Source organism: Tamandua tetradactyla, chromosome 4 (assembly GCF_023851605.1).
Source record: "Tamandua tetradactyla isolate mTamTet1 chromosome 4, mTamTet1.pri, whole genome shotgun sequence".
Lineage (NCBI taxonomy): Eukaryota > Metazoa > Chordata > Mammalia > Pilosa > Myrmecophagidae > Tamandua > Tamandua tetradactyla.
The window spans coordinates 69,482,662-69,502,612 of record NC_135330.1 but is presented as its reverse complement, the minus strand read 5'-3'; the positions used below and the strand labels follow the sequence as shown (position 1 = coordinate 69,502,612).

The following is a 19,951-nucleotide window of genomic DNA, read 5'->3' as shown; positions in this document are numbered from 1 at the left end:
AGCAGCTGAGCGCATGAATCAAGTAGGTTTGCTAGCTCTTCCAATGAAAAATGTCCTCCCAGATACATCCCTAAATATTCCATGTCGCTGTTCATTTCAGCTTTGCTTTAGATTCACACAAAAGGACTGGAGACCTAAATACGGACTAGGGAGGAAATTTGTATATAAGTTTTCTTAAGATGGAATATTATGGGAGTATATTGAAAAGAGATATCTCTTTCAAACTGTTGTAGCATGTAAGAACATACACAAAGTTTTAATATTTAGGTAAAGCTTGTGCCATATAGAGACTGATCCAAATTATAAATCTTTAATGTTTTCAATGTCATATATAGTACATACTATGTCTACATGTAAATATATCTTATTTATTGATCAAAATATATTGACAATAGGAAATTAAATATTCATAGTAGGTGTATTCAATGATGGGATTGTGGGTTGCTTTTAGTTTCTGCTGTTTGTTTCATAGATATCTTAAAGCATCTGTAGTGCTCATAGGATGCATTTGTGGAGTGAAAAAGATCTATCTTCAGAAACATAATTCAGTAAAGTTGGCATTAGTGTTAACCCCAAACTACCACACTACCCTGCCTTGAATTTACTCTTCTTTGCCTACAAAATATCCAAAACCCATTGTATTTTTCAAAATTTATTTCTTGATTGAAATAATTCAGAACAAACAAAAACATTAACACATAATTCCATTCTACATATATATTCACTAATTCTCAATATCATCACATAGTTGAATATTCATCATTTGTTAGAACATTTGCACCAATTCAGAAAAAGAAATAAAAAGCCAACAGAAAAAAGAAATAAAGCAATAACAGAAAAAGAAAGATTATACATACCATACCCCTTACCCCTCACTTTCATTTGTCACTAGGATTTCAAACTAAATTTATTTTAACATTTGTTCCCCCTATTATTTGTTTTTATTCCATATGTTCTACTCATTTCTTGACAAGGTAGATAAAGGAGCATCAGACACAAGGTTTTCACAATCACACAGTTACATTGTGACAGCTGTATCATTATTCAATCATCCTCAAGAAACATGGGTACTGGATCACAGCTCTACATTTTCATTTCCGCCCCTCCATTACATCTTGAATACCAAGATGATATTTACTTAATGCATAAGAATAACCTCCAAGACAGCCTCACAACTCTGTTTGGAATCTCTCAGCCATTGACACTTTGTCTCATTTCACTCTTCCCCCTTTTGGTCGAGAAGGTTTTCTCAATCCCTTGATGCTGAGTCTCAGCTCATACTAGGATTTCTGTCCCACATTGCCAGGAAGGTCCACGCCCCTGGGAGTCATGTCCCACGTAGACAGTGAGATTGCTTGTTGTGTTGGCTGGAGAGAGACCTGCCCATGTTTGGGGGTTGAAAAGGAAGAAGAGAGCCCACTCCACCCTTCTTTGCAGGAAGAAGAAGGGGCTCAAATGGTCAAGGGGCTGCTTCTTAGTGGCCCTGCTGCCTGCTCTAAGCTGGCAGTGTGGTTTTCAGCTCCCCAGCCTTGAACCAGAGCTGTCCCAGGTCTTTGGGTGACTCTCGGATCCTTGTGGGGCCTCTGCGTATCCATTTTCTCCTTGCTTCCTGAGATGATTTGAGTGGATTTCCTAGTAGATTTCAAATGGGTAGGGTGAAAACATACTCTGTATTGTGAGAAAAGGGGGCTGAGGAACCTCAAGAATTTGGGCTGTTCCAAGTGCAGTACGGAAGAGGCAGGTTAGACTTGTGCAGAAACTTCCTGACTCTGGAGAATTTAAGCATCATAAGGAAGTCTCCCAGATTTTTCTGTTGGCTCTTCCTGGAGATCATTAAAGATTCCCACGTTGGTTCCTAACTAGTGCAGCAATGGCACATTAAAACTTACCAGGTAAATATTGTAAACATCTAATGTCTTCTTCAGCCTAACCCTTCAAGGTGGATTAGGCAGGGATAATCATTTTGCAGGCCAGGGAACTGAGTCGGAGTTTATCGTGGTATATGTCCCAGATGCTCCATGCCTCCCCTGCCCCAGTATCACCTCCTCTGGGGCAGGGACTACCTGCAGGCAGGGGGCTGGATCCGAGGGTCTTCAGAGGCCTCTTCAGGTCCTGGGGATCCTGCCATGGATGCAGTGACAAGGACCAGCCTTGTCTGCAGCTCTGCTCTGAATGGCTTTAGCCAAGAGAGTAGTGGAGTCTCATCCCTGGGCCATGTTCTGCTTCCTCCTGGTCCTTGTTCAAAGTATGAGGCGTTCAGTTCCCCAGAGGGGCCCGACCTGGGGAAGTGGAGAAACCACATGGCTGGGGCCCCGGCAGGGAGTGGAGCTCATTCCTTGGGTCTCAGGCCAGGCTCCTGCATCCCAGAGCACAGGCCTGCAGAGGAGGGCCCCCGTTCCCAGCCCGACTGGCTGGGTGGGACTGCGTGTGATACAAGCAGATGCAGCCAGATGGGTGGAAGCAGATGGAGCACCAGCGGGGGCCACATGTCCAGCTCAGCGGCTGTCTCTCTGAGATCCAGAGGGGCCAGCATTGGGGGCCCTGGGGTGAGCAGAGCCGCTTGGTGGTGGGGGGAGGGGCAAACTGGTGGGGCAGTGGGGCCTTGGGTGTGAAGGCCAGGAGCTCCTAGGGTCCTTCTGGCTCAGCCCATCTATGAGTGTTCCAATCAGAGGTCTGTTCCAGCACTTTCAAATCTCCCATCTTTTTTCCTAACCGTGTGCACTTAATGCTAAACCCTAGATCCCCAGAGTAAAATGGGAGTATTTGTACCTAGTCACAGAGTTTTGAGGAAATTAAATGAGTTATCACATGTAAAGTACTTCGAAGATCACCTGGCACATTGAAAGTAGTATATCAGTATTAGCGATTATTATAAAATTCGAAACTGAACTTTTGTGGAACAGTATGAGTAGTATTGGTGTTCTTTTTGAAACAAACCCATGTTCAACTAAAGAAAAGTAATACAAGATACCGGGGGGCATATGAGTGTGCTACTCAATGAGAACCTTATTCTCAACGTCTTGGGGAGAGGGTATCTGATCAGGAGAAATTACAGGGGGTATCTTTTGACTCAAAAAGGTTCCTGATATAACTGGAGCAATAGAAATGTGCAAGCAGAGAAGCAGCACACTGTATGCCAGGAATGTCATTAGAGAACATGCTGTATCAGAAAGGGGGTCTATTCGAGGGTCTAGAAGGCCTCTTCCAACCCAGAGATCCTGTGACACAATGTACACTGCTACTGCAGTCTAAAGTTTACACAGCCTTTCATGTCCATTATCTTTATTATTATTATTTTTTAACTCAATCCTGTGAAGGAGGCAGGCTGTTATGTTACCGATGAAGAAACGGAGATTTAGAGGATTAGTGGACAGATCCTCTATATGTCATCCTGCACTAGAAGTCTATTCTGTTGGATAAATAAATGCATGAGCACTCGGTACAGTCACTGAGGGGAAGGGTAACCTGGTATTCAGGAGAAGATTTGGGGCCAGAAGGCCTGTGTTGAATCCTGGCTCTGTCTCCCACTCTGTAACCTGGCAAGGTACTGAAGAGCTCTGTACCTCGGGAACAGGAACACAATGACCTGTAACACGGGAACAATAATAACACACATCCACAATTACAGTGAGGATTAAATGAGTGCATACGTGTAAAGTACCGAACCAGTGCCTGGCACACAGTAAGCCCTTCTTTGGTCTCCTTTGGCAGCTTCCTCAAACCACCAGATGTTGGAAGGTCCTGGGAGCTCAGTTCTGGGTTCTCCCCTCCTCTTTCTCCCTGTGCACTTCCTTCAGGAGCTCATCCAATCCCATGGATTTAAATGCAACTCCAGAATATTTATATATTGAATTGCCTATTTGGCACCTCACCTGGATGTCTAATAAGCACCGCAAGCTGAACAGGTTTAAACTGACCTCTTCATTTCTTCAGAAGTGTCTCCCATCTCAGTTAATGGCAACTCCATCCTCCATTGTCCCAGGCCAAAAACCTTGGAGTCATCCTTGATGCCTCTCTTTCTCTCCTACTCCACATCTCATCTGTCAACTGCACCATCAAAAGATGTCTACAATCCACCCACTTCTTACCACTTCCACCACTACCACATGGGTTCTAACCATCATCTCTCACTGGGCCCTTTGCTTCAGTCGAGACCAGCCAGAAGGATTCGGTTGACATTTTAAGTCCTTTATTCTGTTCCCTAAGTAGTTTCCCATTTCACTCAGAACAAAAGCCAAAGTCTTTAAAAATGCACTGAGCTCTCATTTGATCTACCCTCCCACCTGGCTTCCTACCTAGCCCTACAGCCCTCTTCAGTCTTACTCAGTACAGCTGTCAGCCTCCTTACTGTTCCTCCAAAAATGCCTGGCATTCTCCTTCCTCAGCATTTACAGTTGTCCCCTCTGCCTGGGTTGCTTTTCCCTTAAGGCTCCCTCCCTCATAGCCTATGAATTTTCCTACAAATACTACCATCTCAGTGGGGCCTTAGTTGGTCAGCTCATTTAAAATTGCAACCCCCGACACTCCCTATCCTTTTCCCTGCTTTATTTTTCTCCCTGGCATTTAATGTACCATTTTATAGATCTTTATTTGTTGTCCCTCTCAACCATAGAATGTAAAGCTCCACGTGGAGGTGGATATTTGTCTCTGTCTTGTTTAGCAACAGTGTCCTCAGCGACCGGGTACATGGAGGCACTAACTTATTGAGTAAATCAGTGAAGAAAACCTTATGTAAATGTTAGCTATTAATATTTAGGAGCATATATGAAGGTTGTGCCCTAACTTTCACAAACCACCCCCTTGGGGACCCAAAATTCAAACACATTTGGAAAGGAAAGAAAAATCAATTAAAAGTGAATTAGTAAAATTGGGGCCCTATTATATAAATACACCCTCGTAGGTGCTGGAATGTTCGGGTGTGTCATCTATGTGGCTACTCCTGGAAATATGGCCACATAATGTTGCTCTGTTGATCCACTTTTTTCAGTCCGTAGTCTGGGGTTGTGATCCGAGTTCCGAAGTTACCTTTTGCCGGGCCCAACCTGAGCCGGCTCGCCAGCCCCACTGCGCCGCGGGGTCGGGCTCTCGCTCCCGGAACTGCGCGGCTGCCCCGGGGCCCGGCGCGCGCGGGGCGGGGCTCTGGGGCCACCGAGCTGAAGCGCGCCGGCTCTACCGCCCGGCCGCTGCTCGCCCTGTCGGCTCACCATGGGAGGCCCCGAGCTCCGGCGGCGGCTGCGGCCGCTAGTAGCGATGGCCCTAGTCCTGGTGCTGGCCCCGGGGCCGCACCCAGTCGGGGCCCGGCAGGCTCCACGCCTAGGCGAGTGAGGCACCCCAGTGCGGCTCTTCACGGAGGAGGAGGAGGAGCTGGCTCGCACTGCGGGGAGGATGTACGCGGGGCGGCGCCGGGCCCGCGTCGAGGCCTAGTGGTCCAGCCATGGGTGTGCGCGGGGATGGCGGGTGCGGAGCGACTCCCTGGAGGCCGCCCCCAGCAACTCGAGGCCTCGCGGGAGGCGCGGCCCCCTCCCGGAACCCAGGCTCCGCCCTGGGGCCTGAGACCTGCTGGGCTTCCTCCCTCCCAGGCCCAGGCGGCCTGAGGTTATGGGCGAACCCTCAGGAATCAGGCTCCCTCCTTTAACCTCACCACCGAGGAGAACATCTGCCCTGGAGCGCCCTTGAAACGTCTTTTCTCTAGTGGTCTGTGTATGAAGAACTTTTTTGTTTTCAGCCTTAGCATCAATTGGGATCATCACTTCTCCCTGTACATGGGGGGTATGGAGATGGAAGGAGGGAAGGAAGCAATTAAAATGCCTGCTTTCTGGATTAGGTGGGAATTGTGGGTTTGTAATTGAGAAGTTGGGATCTAAGGGATGATCATGATTATTGAATCGTTATACAGAAATTCCTTTTTACTTTCTGGTATATTAGAAAGACAAGGAAATAACTGAAATCTTTGAATTGTAATCCAGCTGCCTTGATCTCTGATAATTGTTGTACAGCCTTCATTTTGTGCCCTTGTGATTGTAAAAACTTTGTGACTAACCTTGACTTGTACCCATTTACCCTGTATTTCAACTTTAGATCTTGTAATCTCTAAAGACAGCCCCTAATGGTTATTAATGAAAGGCCTTGGGTCAGCCCAGAACTAACCCACTCCAAGTTCAAAGTTATATTGATAACTGAGCAAAATAGGTCTGCCTGACATGGGCAGTAGCTTAGACTTTAAGTGACTTATATCTCATTATAATACTAAAAATCACACCCATCATCATATTAAGGTTGCTATGTTTTTGTGACTGAGCGTGTAGTCAATCTGTGCATACTCAATAATTAGATCCCTTTAATTACATCATCTGGAACCATTGTGCTCATTATCCTAAAACATGCCCATCTTTTGATGCTGTAAAACTGTTACCAGACAAAGGGTGTGGATTCTTTTGCCCATGCTCTCAATAACCAATTCCTGAGACACCAAGCTTTCAAAGAGAGAAAAAGTTTATTGCTAGGTGCATAGTAGAACAGCAGATGGCCTAGCATTCCAAAATCTGTCTTCCTGAACTGCAGTCATTCTGATAGTTTTATTAGAGAAAAAGATGGGCGGTGTTTAGGATAATGGGCACAGCGGCCCCAGATGATATAATTAGAGGGAACTCTAATCATTGAGCATGTGGGGATTGATTACATGCTTAATCACAGAAACATATACAAGAAAAAAGCGGCTTTAATATGATAATGGGTGTGATTTTAGTATTATAATGAGGTGTAGTTCACTTATAGAGAATGTATGTAAGGAAAAGGTGTAATGAGGTTTAAGTGACTTGTGGTTTAAAGTCTAAGCTACTGCACATGTCAGGTGACCATTGCTAGAGCTTCCTTATGTGAACGCTCTGCAGCGCCTGGTGGAGCAGCTCAAACTGGAGGCGGGCTTTGAGAGGATCAAGGTGAGAGCGGCAGCAGAGATGGCGCCTACCACGTCCTCGCGTCCCCTGCGACCCGGAGGCAGGTGGCCCCTTGCCTGCTGAGAGGGGCCCGAGCGCCAGCCCAGCGGCCAGGCCCGCGTGGTCAGGGTGGGTGGTGGGGGGCATCCCCGCAGGGCAGAGCCTGGACCCGGAGGCTCCTGAGAGGAGTTGGGTCCTTGACCCCGGGAGAGGAGGCCGCGCCTAGTGGTCTCCGGGGCCCGGGACGGAGAGCCCGCAGTGGCGTTTCCTTCTCTCAGCGCTTGCCCTGCTGTCCCGACGTGGACGGTGACTCCAAGGGGAAGCTACGTGTGCGGGCGGCCCGCTGGTGGCACTGAATGGAGAGGACCCGGTGGCGCGTTGCCGGCGCGGGGCAGAGGGAGGCGGAGGAGGTGCTTGGGGTCCCGGCCTGGTGACTCGGCGCGGGGCGAGGTTTCAGGCGGAACCAAGAGCTCGGCTTTGGATGTGTGGGGTTTGAGGTGACAGCCAGCAGGGATTTACCTCTAGAGACCCAACCTCGGATTAGAGAACAAGGCTGAAGGGAGTAATTAAAATGTATCGGAGTGAAAACTGTGTATTATGTGAAGAGACTGCAGCATGGAAGCCGGACATCAAACAGAGGGAGGAGGGAAGTGGTAGGAGGAGGACGAGGAGGAGAAAGCATGGGGAAGGAAGGAGGAATTTTCAGACATTGGACTTAATTGATACGTCCATTGTTTAGTCAACTGACCAAAAAGTGTCTTGTATTACTGTCTTTAGCACCTAGTGTAGGGTTCTTTGTAGAATGCATGTAGGAATGAATCCCTGTTGAGATGCTGTGTACCTCAGTAGTGCCTCTTCCATGTATTTTCCTGAGTAGGTTCAGGAATAGGGTGATTCTAGTGGGGAAGATAAATTAAACAAATTAGCCAATAAATAAAATAATTTCAGATAGTAAGTGCTGTGAAGATTATAAAAGAAAGTAAGGAGATGGAGAATTAAGGAATGCAGAGAATTTTCAGTGGCATAATGTAGTGGTAGAGGAGAATGTAGCTCTAATAGGATAGATAGACTTTTTTTTGAGGAGTCTAGTTCTAAAGGGGAAGGAACTTTTTTAAGAAATGAAAAGCCATATATATATTTTTAAAGGGTTAGTTTTATTCAACATAAAAACACACAAACATTCTTACCTTATGATCATTCCATTCTTGATATATAATCAATAATCCACAACATCATCACAAAGTTGTGTATTCATCATGATCATTTCTTAGAATTTTTACATCAATTCAGAAAAATAAATAAAAAGAAAACAGAAAAAAAATTCATACATACCATATCCCTTACCCCTCCCTTTCGTTGATCACTAGCATTTCAATCTACTAAATTTATTTTAACATTTGTTCCCTCTACTATTTATTTATTTTTAATCCATATGTTTTGCTTGTCTTTTGATAAGGTAGGTGAAAGGAATATCAGACACAAGATTTTCACAGTCACACAATCACATTGCAAAAGCTATATTATTATACAATCATCTTCAAGAAACATGGCTATTAGATCACTGCTCTACATTTTCAGGCAGTTCCCTCCAGCCTCTCCATTACACCCTAACTAAAAAGTGATATCTATATAATGTCTAAGAATAACCTCCAGGGATAACCTCTGGACTGTTTGGAATCTCTCAGCCATTGATACTTTATTTTGTCTTATTTTGCTTTTCCCCTTTTTGGTCGAGAAGGTTTTTCCAATCCCTTGGTGCTGAGTTCCAGCTCGTTCTAGGATTTTTGTCCCATGTTGCCAGGAAGGTCTACACCCCTGGGAGTCATGTCCCATGTAGAGAGAGGGAGGGCAGTGAGTTTGCTTATTGTGTTGGCTGAGAGAAAGAGCAACCACAGCTGAGCAACAAAAGAGGTTCTCTTGGGGATGACTCTTAGACCTAATTTTGAGTAGGCTTAGCCTATCCTTTGAGGGGTTAAATTTCATATGAATAAACCCCCAAACTGAGGGCTCAGCCTATTGCTTTGGTTGTCCCCATTGAGAATCTACATTCTAAACCAATAAACAGTACTGTCTCAAAAACATGGTGGAAGAACTTTATCACTTGCTTTGAGCAGACTGGATAGGGCTCCAACCCTGTATATATAAAACAGTTGCTCAGATACCAAACTTGGATATTTCAGTACATGCTCTATATAAGTGAACATTTAAGGGAACTCCTGAAATCAGCTATTTCTTCACCACCTCTGACTCAAAACTAGGATTCTAAATTATCAAAGATATGACCTTTTCTTACCTTTGTTGAATAAATGACTAAAGCAAGAATATCCTAAATTGATGTTCATAGAAATAGTAACATTTTGTCTTTGAAGTTGAGTTAGAGAACTGTTAGTAAAAAGTGTGCCTATTATTGAGCTGTAAGATCATTTTCAGAAGATTGAATGGCTTTTGGATGGATGTTGCTGTGAGCACCCTGGCATGCTTCCATCTCTGTTGTTTCAGGTCTCTCAGGTGGCTGCAGAGCTTCAGCAGTACTGTGTGCAGAATGCCTGCAAGGATGGCCTGCTGGTTGGGGGGCCAGCCGGGAGCAACCTCTTCCGAGAGCCCAGATCCTTTGCTTTACTCTGAAAATTGGTAAGTGACAACCCATGCCATCTTGGGCTCATCACAAGACTTCCTATAGGATTTGGGCAACTGACTTGAACATCTGCTCACTTGTTGGGCAATTGTTGGCTCACTTGTTGTTAATTAAAATTAAGAAAACAAAACAACAAAATGTACAACTCTCCCTGAAAAGCCTCTTTTCTATAATCACCTTGCCTGTAGAGCATAACCTAATCAGGAGAGGCTCAATTCTCTTTGGCACTAACTCATGAGATGTTTAGACCTAACTCATTGTGGTTGAACTCTTTACCTGAGCTGGCTGGCTGTAATTTCTTGACTTTAATCTCAATTTCTGAATCCTGATATCGAATCAGAATTGATTTGCTACTTGGTGCTATCAACTAGTCTTGGGACTAAAGATTTCTCAGACAGGCCTCGAGACTTGTTTCCACTACCAGGTGTGATTTTTTTTTCATCAAAGCCTTTCAGAATATAACTTTGTGTTTTAATGGAAGAAGAAATGAAGCTACTTGGGGGAAAGTCAGAATAGGGTTAAAAACCTTGAAAAACTGATCTAAAATGAAAATGCATTTTAATGACATGTTAGAAATATTAAGAGTTAAAATGCCTTGTATTGGAGTCACATTCACATTTTTGCTATTTTTTTAAGGGGACATAGGCATAGATTATTGAATTCTTTGGGGGCCAACATATTTCAAATTGAGTATATAGTACATCATCATGTTAGGTTCCTTGTCACGTAATTGTCAAAGGAAACTGTTCATATTAAAAAAAAAAGAAATAATCCTACTATTAGGTACTATTGTAACTTTTAATGGAAAATATCCACATTTATGGTACTAAAATAGTGTTTTTATGTTGGCATATCACTTTTCTTTTTATAAAGCACTTTCATGGATGTGGTTTGGATGTTTTGTGTATTAATCTATCACTTTCTACTTTGAGACTACTAAAGTACTCTATGAAATGATGCATAGTAAATTTTATGACTAAATCTTACTAAAGTTAAAATCTACCAAACTCTTTCCAGTAGAGAAGAAGTTCATGGATGAATGCCTTCAAGCATAAAGTGAGTGGCTGTCTCCAAGTTTCAAGAAAACTCTTTTCCTGTGGCCTTGTTCTATAGCCACAATTCTACAAAAACTGATATGTTTCTGCTCAAATAAGGAAACTAGGTGAGAGAGTGAATCCTTTAAATAATAATGACCTGGTTCTTTTGATAAAGTGCTTTATATTTAAACAAAAATCCTACCACCAAATATACCAAAGTACATCTCTTTTCTAAGTGAATTACCAGTGTTTCTATATCTGGAATACCATATATAGTTTATTTACTGGATGTTTACATTTTAGGAAGGAAAACATTTTTGTTTTTAAAAATTGAATAATTGTAATTTGTTGTTCCTAAAATGTTTATACTGTAATAAAATTTATCTCGTAAATTTAGTTTCTACATGAAGATAAGCAACTATGAACTTGAGGGGAAGAGTAGGCTTTACTAATCAAATGGTGTCTTGACTTCTAAATGAGAAGACTGTTTTATTTTTAATCTCTCACTCTTTCTCTCTCTCTCTCTCTCTTTTTTGGGGGAGGATGCATGGTCTGGGAATCAAACCCGGATCTCCTGCATAGAAGGCAAGCATTCTACCACTGAATCACCTTTGCACCCAAGATAGTTTTATTTTTAAACACTAAGCATGGAGCTGTTTCAGCAAACTTTTTTTGGGAAAGATTAGCATTGTGTTATGTATGAAGTTGCCCTATCCTGTGCATAAAGAAGATTTGATCTTTGTCTTCTTAAGCTCCTCTCTTTTGTGATTGTGCTTTAACAAATACTACATTATTTCATGTCTTTAATAAATATTTAAAATGTAACCTACATTCAAATGGATAAAAACAAAGTATTGTGAAAATATAGACTCATAGAATTCTTAATGTCACAGTGTTTTATTTTGATGATGTGCCTTTCAGTTTGATTGGGACACTTTTTAAAAGGATACTTTATTTGGTTTGTAATAATCTCTGAAGAGTTTGGAAATAAAATTTCTGCTTACTTCATCATTTTCTGTGGCAGGGAAATTTTGTCTTAAGGCTTCATGGATTTTTGTTTGCTTGTGAGAATTGAGTGCTGGAAATGGGGAGTGAAATTTTTGTTTTTTAAGTTCTGGTAGAATTGTGTAATGCCATTGATGGTATAATGTGGATGGATTGTATGGTGTGTGACTGTATGTCAATATGATTGCATTTAGAATCAAAACAAAAACGAGATGCATGTATAACATACAGAAATGCCTCGAAAAGAATGGGGTCATAACTGTTGAAGTCAAACCAACCAACTTCAGGCCCCTAAACTTGCATGTCAGGAAGCAGAATGACAGTTTTCCCCAGGAGAGCATGCTCTTAAGTGGTCTAGGAGAAAAATGGATAAGGAAGGTCTTCTAGCGGACAGGACTGGAGTGTCATAGAGAGCAGTGAGTCTGGGTTTCTTCCAGAGACTAGAATCAGTACTTTATCAAGGGACCTCCCCTGACCCCAGGGGCATACATCTGCACAGCTGCATGGCTGAATTTCAGAATAACTATAGACCAATGACTGCTGTCTGTCTTTCATCCTTTCCTTTTCTGAATGGGAGTGTGTTTATTGAGGTTATGTCCTTGCTCTACTCTTGTGGACCCTATGTTTATATGGTCTGGGTGGGAGAAATGGCAATAGATAGCTAAAAATTCATAGATCACCTGACTGAGGAGCTGCGTCTAGGCCTGAGGAGAAAAATAAGCATTACCTGGTAATCCTGGGCTTTGAGTTGATGGAATGTGGGTTTGTCTCTCTTGAGGTAGGAGTAAGTGTGTTCTGTCCTGTGCATGAATGAAATTAGATATTTGGTGACCAGATGGTCCATTGTGACAGAGATTCTTTCTCTTCACCAAACCTCATTTCTCCTTTGATCTTTCTCCCAGTCTTTAGGGATGTTTGGACTGTGCCCATTCTAACTTTTCCGTGTTGAAAAGGGGATCACCAGTATAGAATGGGGGATGGAATGAGCGGATGTTCTTGGAGAGGCTGGCCCCTCTGGGTTTCTGGATGTATCTGGCCTAAGAACCATCTGGAGGTTATAGGTTTCTGGAAAGTAAACTAAGTGCATGTAACTTTTTTAGAATCTCAGATAGTGCCTTAGGTGTTCTTTAAGGTTAATGGGAATGGTTTTGGTTGGGGTTTGGCAAACTATGGCAACTAGCAATATCTAGCTGAAGTTTGGGTAAGAGTAGCCTCCAAAGTAGTCTCTCAACTCTATTTGAACTCTCTTAGCCACTGATACCTTATTTTGTTACATTCTTTTTCCCCCTTTTGGTCAGGAAGGTATTATGTATATATATATATGTATCACATTTTGTTTCTGTTAATCTATTGTTGGACACTGTGCTATTTTGAAACTGTTATGTACTCCAGAAAAGCCATGTTCTTTTCCTAATTCATCTTGTGGGGCCAAACCTGTTGTTTAGGGTGGAAACCTTTGATTAGATTGTTTCCATGGAGACATTACAGAGAAGAAACAAAAATAGTCAATAAACATTTGAAAGAATATTCAACCTCAGTATTTAAGCAAAAGTTTTTTCACCTATCAGACTGGAAAAATTTTTGAAAATCCATAGTGCTTAGTGTTGGCATATTGAAGAAAAAGACACCTTCCTATATTGTTGTATATCTTTTTTTAAGAGATCTTATAGATTTACAGAAAAATTATGCAGGATATGGAGTTCTTATTTACCTCATATACCCTCCTCCCATACAGAATTGTCCCTTTTCTTAACACTTTGCATAATGTGGTGCTTTTGTTACAATTGATGACACAATATTATTATTATTATACAATTAACCATAGTTCATAGTTTACATTAGGGTTCACTGTATTATACAGTTACATGGTCTTAAAAAATTTTTATTCTGGTAACTTATATACAACCTAAAATTTCACCCTTTTAACTCCTTTCAGATATAAAATTCTCTGGTGTTAACTGCATTCACCATTACTTGACATAATACTCACTTAGTTGCCATAATGCTCTACTTCCCTCAGACATCCTCTCTCTCTCTCTCTCTCTCTCTCTCTCTCTCCTTCTCTTCTCTCTTCTCTCACATACACACACACACACAAAGGGAGGATTCCAGTCATAAGATGGGAATATTAGTTCAGCACTTTCTCTACTGAAATCTGACTGATCATCAGAACTTTTCATTACTTTTAAAGGTACACATATCAGAATCTCTTTCTCTCTCCTAGGAGATTTTGATTTCCATTAAATGTTATCAGGATATTAGGAATCTGTTCTTTTGAAAGTTACTCAGGAGGTTCTGGTGATACACCAGGTTTAGGAACTGCCCACTGAACAATATGGACTTCAGGACACCCACACCACTGACCTATGACCTCTGAGAATCCCTGCATCCTCTGAGAGCTATTCAAAGGCATCAGCTGCAGTTGCTTGCATGTGTTTTCTTTCTGCCATTATTTCAGCTTCAGTGGAGGCGAGCAGGACACATCTGCTTACAGGCATGTTTCATTAGCTGCAAGGTTGACAGAGCTGCAACTTCTTTGCAGGGAAACCAAGAAGGTAAGATGAACAGAGAAGGGAAATTGAGTACAGTAAAATTCTATTCTTCTTTTAAGAACTGGAACCACATTTCCTCATTCACATACACTAGGTATAAGGAGTGGAAGTGTAAGTTGACAACTGATTATGGAACTCTTACCAAGAAATGTTTGAGTTTCTGTAGAATTTATAGCTGGACTGATCTATTTTATTTTCCAGGCAGGCGGTAATTCTTATGGCTACTGCAGGCCCTGCTCACTCTTTCCTGTGATAATGGATTAATAATAGCTACTATTTATTGGCAGCTGCTGTGTGTTGAGCACAACTTCAGCACTTTCGCTACTGAAAGCGTCTGTCTTATTTATTCTTAACAACTCTAAGACCTGTTTTCCTCATGTTTCAGAAGAAACTGAGGCTCAGAGAGATTAAATAACTTACTCGAAGCTAGACACCAAATAAATTACAGTGCTAAGATTGAGACCCAGGCTTTATGACTCTAAAACCTATCCTGAAGGCAATACAGAGTATAAATTCAGCCCACCTACCTGGCTCAACTCCCAGTTGTGCATCCTTGGGCAAATTGTTTAACCTCTCTGCATCTCAGTTCTCTCATCTGAAATAGGTGGTTGTTGAGAGGATTCAATGATAAATATAAAGAAGAAAACTTAGAATGATGCCTGCACATGGTGAGTTCTGAGTAACTGTTAACAATGGTAATAATAATATTATTATTATAATTATCTCTTTTGCTTCCTTTAGGTGTTCCATACATTTGTCTTATTGTGCATTGGGAAGCTTGAACTTTTGGGTAAATAATGTAAACTTTCTGTGTCTCCATTTCTTCCTTTATAAAATGGGGATAGTTGTACTTATCTCTTGGGTTGTTGTGAAGATTTAGTGAGATAATACATAGAAAGGTTCAGAACAGTGCATGGCATGAAATAAGAATGCACCAATTATCAGTTACTGCTATGACTTCCAGTCTTCAAATTTCCTTGGAATCCTGCTCAAATGAACCACCTAATTGTTCTTTATTTCCTTTGCCTCTTCCCCATTCAGTCCCAAAGCTCCTTGAATATCTTTCAATTCAGAATCTCTCGTCTTAGTATAAGGCACAGCACATTGCAGTTGCTCAATATCCACTGACTAGATGAATGGACAGAGTTATAGACTAAAACCTGAACACAGTGCTTCATTCACAATGAATTGTTTAAAATTCGACATTGTAAAAGCTTTTAATTTGTAGGTCTTACAGGCGCTATGAATGATAGGTACCAGACTTGCTTTTCTGTGGTACCACTCCTTTGCTATCTAATGTGTGTTGGACTCTTCTTTTAGTTTCTTGGGTCATTCTAATAATTGGACAGTTTTTCTATAATGCTGCAGTGAATTTCAGCCATGTGATCATCTCCATGATCTTAGGCTCATAGCTCTGGTGTTTGACTTTAAGTTTGAAAGATACCCTTTCTAGTATATTAACTTCTCTCATCAAAAAGATTATCTATAGTTTAAGTTTACTCCCTGACAGGAATTCTAGATTTAGAATAACCTATAATTCTCTGGACAAGATAAGTCCTGAAACCTAGCAAGCTCAGCCTCTCCAGAACATCAGTTAGATCTACCACCCTACCCCTTATTTTTGACAGCCCCTTCCAACATGAAAAAGTTAGAATGGGCATGCCACAAATGCCCCCAAAGAGTGGGAGAGAGATCAAAGGTGATAGTGGAGTTATATAGAAAAGTTAGGGTTTAACAAGCAAGTACGGTTGCTGAACCATTATATTGCTATTTCTTTTAGGCTCCAGCATCTTAGAGCAGCTAGAAGTAAACACCTAAAATTGTGGAATTATAACCCATACCAAACTCTGAAATCTGTTCTCTAACTAATTGTTGTGATGTACTTTGAAATTTATTGCTTTTCTGTATATACATTATTTTTTACAAAAAAGGAAAAAAAAGTTGATTATGATGATAAAAAATATTATTCCTTCTAACCTCCAATGTTCTGGAGCAGCTAGAAGGAAACATCTGAGATGATGGTATGGTAGTTCATTACAAACTCTGGGATCTGTCCTGTAATTACTTGTTGAAGAGTGTTTTGAAACTATTGCTATTTTTCTTTTTGCTTTGTATATATGCTACATTATTCAATTTAAAAGTTAAAAAAAATGACATATAATCTTTTGGGTGTGAATTTCTTTTGCTAGGATGGTGTTAATGGGTTGAATTGTATCCTCCCAAAAGTTATTTTGAAGTCCTAATTCCCAGAATCTCAGAATGAGAACTTATTTAGAAATAGGGCCATTACAGATGGAATTAGATAAATTAAAATGAGATCATACTGGAGTACGGCAGACCCTTACTCCAATATGACTTATGTCCTTATAAGAAGGAGAGAGGTGACACAGATGACACAGAAAGAGGAGAGAGCACCATCAAGTGACTGAGGAAAAGAATGAAGCCCAAAGATTGCTGGCAATCTACCAGAAGCTAGGAATAGACAAGGAAGGATTTTCCCCTACAGATTTCAGACTTTTAGCCTCCAAAACTGTGATATAATAAATTTCCACTGATTTAAGCTACCCAGTGAGTGGTTCGTTGTTACAGCAGCTATGGGAAACTACGATGAATCGTATGTATTTATGAATGGTGGTTTGGAACTATCCTGGAAAAAACAAAACAAAACGTGTTCTTAAACATAATCCATTCCTGCTGAAGTGAACCATTGGAAATAAGACCTTCTGATGAGTTTACTTCTGGTAACATGTGGCTCAGGATGGATCTTAGTCCTATTATTGATGGCCTTATAGGGAAGGTCACAGAGAGAAAAGAGACATGGAAAGAGCAGCCAGAAGTTAAAGTCAGAGGGACCCAGAAGAGAAAGGAGAGGCTGCCATGTGCATGCCATGTGACAGAGAAGCCAAGGACCAAAGATCACTGGTAGCCCATCCCAGAACACCAGTCTTCAAGGAGAAATCATTGCTTTGATGATGCCTTGATTTTGACTTCTCCTATCCTCAAAACCATGAGCCAATAAATCCCCATTGTTTAAGTTAAAGCATTGCTTGGTGTTGGCTTTAGCAATGAGGAAACTAAAATGTGTATGTATGTATATGAAAGGTATGCATTCTTTTGGGTTTCTTTATGAATTCTATGAATATTTATTTAAAATATATAGACATGGAATGTTCTCAAAACAGACAGATTCACTTTTTTATCAGGACATAAAAAGTCAAGTGTTTAGATATAGTTCTAAGTAAGGTAGAACCAAAAAGACACTGTTTTAACAACAACAAAAATGTATTGCCTTGCATTTTTAGATGAGATAATTATGATTACTATTAATTCATGATAATTGAGAGCAAGTTATTTCAAACTAAAGAAATCTAGGGGAAATGTATATAGAGGATATGCTGTTACTATTAGTAATTATTCTCAGACTGGAAAACACATGTATACTTTTTTACAAATAAATTCCAAATCATATTTTATTGACTGGTCATCCTGATTTATGGATCCTAAAGGTTCTCAAGCATGAATCTTAATCTTTCCAGGTGTGTTGGAGAATGCATTTTGCTTTTCAAGTTTGGTGGTGTGTAATCGAATCCTATTACTCTACTACTTAAAACCCATCAATGGCTTTCTGTTGCTCTTTGATACAATAAACCTTTAACATGGCTAGCAAGACCTAACATGATCACCCAGTTAACCTCTCCCAACACATCTCTATCCAGGTCTCTTCTCACACTTAAGACTAAGTTGCAACACCTCTTGGCTTTCCATTTCCTTAGCCTGTAATACACCCCTTACAGAATGACCCTGATAAACTGGTAGTCCCTTCAGGTCTCAATTTAATTCTCAGTTCTTTCTCCCATCCCAGCATTTCTGTTATTAATCTTCTCACCCATTCTTCTAATTCTGTATCATAAAAGATCTGGAAACTATGATGGCAAAGCACAGACTCCCTTGGTCTTTCTCAGGTTGCAAGGGAGTGGAGGGGCAGGAAGCAGCACATGGAAGGGACAGTCTTGCATTAACAAATTTGGTTGGTTCCATCACATAAATGACTGGGAACTCTGCTCCAGTTAAAAACAAAGCTGTTTGTTTCTCTTCCTGAATACTTTAGCTAGTGTCATGTTTCCTGCAATGGGTGCATGCAAGAGTCTCTTGGTTTGGTCGATTGAATTATGTACCCCAACAAAGGCATATTCTTCAACTTAATCCATATTCCTGTATAAACAGGACCTTTTGAAGATGTTATTTTCAGTTAAGTTGTGAACAAATGAATTGGGAATGGGTCTTAATCCATGTTCCTGGAGGCCCTATAAGAAGAAGAAGCCAGAAGCCAGAAGTCAGAGAAAGCCACAGGTAGGATCTGGAAGCTGGAAATCAGTGGAAACCAGAAGAGCAAACACATGGAGAAAGAAATCGCCATGTGACAAGGAGGCAAGGATGCAAGCCAAGAAACCCCAAGAATTGTGGCAACCCAACACCAGAACTCTATAGTAATTTCAGGGAGAAAGTATGGGCTTGTTAACTGAGTTGATTTTGTACTTTTAGCCTCTGAAATTGTGAAAGAATAAACTCCTGTTGTTAAGCCATTTTGTGATAACAGCTCTAGGACACTGGGTCTAAGAATCTAGTTTTTTCTCTCGGATGAACTATTTTCTGTTCTTAGACACGGTTGTAATGTTTCAAAATATCTGAGCCCAAGTAGCTGTAAGAATTAATGAGAAATCTTAAAGTAATTGGAAAGACAACTGAATGATTGCCATCTATGAATTTATGATCATTCCTAAGGCACTGCAATCAGAGGTGTGCTGGGAAATATGCAACAATCAGCCCTCTTGGGGAGAAGAAGAAGCCTTTATTTACAGTGTTTACAATTTCTGTGCTATAAATACTTCCACCATAACCAATTTCATGTGCTGTAACACAGCAATATGTAGCATTTCCTCTAGACAGTTAAAGTAGATACAAATAATCTCAAGAATATAAATAATAGCAATGTATAGTAAAATAATTAGGAAGTGAAAAGTTTTTAGTATTTAATATATTTTTAAAAATATAATTTGTTTTATTATGATTTAATTTAATTTGGAATAATGGCTATATTTAACATCTGGCTTGAAAAATTCATAAAAGTTTAACAATCAACTCTCATAAGCTGGTATGAACCATCTTCAGCACACTACTGGATACCATTTTCTCCCATTAGCATGAAACGTATATTCACATTGAAATTCAGCTAACATGAAACTCATTCTCCAAAATGCATCTTTAGGAAATTAATTTGTATGTAAAGGTAAAGTTGCCAGTTAGGAACTATAGCTATTGCATAAAAGTTTAAAAGATTGAGAGATATTACACTGATTCTTTTCTCACTGTCAGACTATTTTTTGTTTGTTTCAGTTTGTTTTTCCCTGTGAAAGGAATACATACTCACTTAATCACTTATGGAAGCATATATGTAATTGTTGACAGTCCTGTTATTCCAAGTGCCCCACAGCATCATCATTATTATCTGGGAGCTTATTAGAAATGCAGAAATAACCTTCTGAATCAGATTCTGCATTCTAACATGATCCCCAGATGATCTAAATGTACGATAAGTTTTAAGAAGCACTGACTTAGAATGAGTGTAAGATTAAAGTCAGCCAAATATGGCTCTAGAACGACACTCTCTAACAGAATATTTTGCAATGTTGGAAATGTTCCATATCACTCCTGTCCCAAATATTAGTCATTAACCACATATGGCTATTGAGCATTTGGAATGTAGCTAGTGCCACTGAGGAGGGTGGC

General features: G+C 40.7%; 1 protein-coding gene across 7 annotated transcripts in view; it reads left to right on the top strand.

Annotated features, from left to right (window-relative positions):
* KCNH1 (potassium voltage-gated channel subfamily H member 1) overlaps nt 1–19,951 on the top strand; it is a 560,131-nt gene that overhangs the window by 626 nt on the left and 539,554 nt on the right. For 4 of the 7 annotated variants that reach the window (XM_077157712.1, XM_077157711.1, XM_077157703.1 and 1 more), the window contains exons 2-3: nt 9,435–9,566; nt 10,588–10,732. The gene's annotated coding sequence lies outside the window, so the exon portion shown is untranslated. Of the gene's footprint in view, nt 1–6,909; nt 6,997–9,434; nt 9,567–10,587; nt 10,733–19,951 lie in introns of those variants that run through there. The other 3 variants (XM_077157705.1, XM_077157704.1, XM_077157706.1) reach the window with 3 other exon arrangements.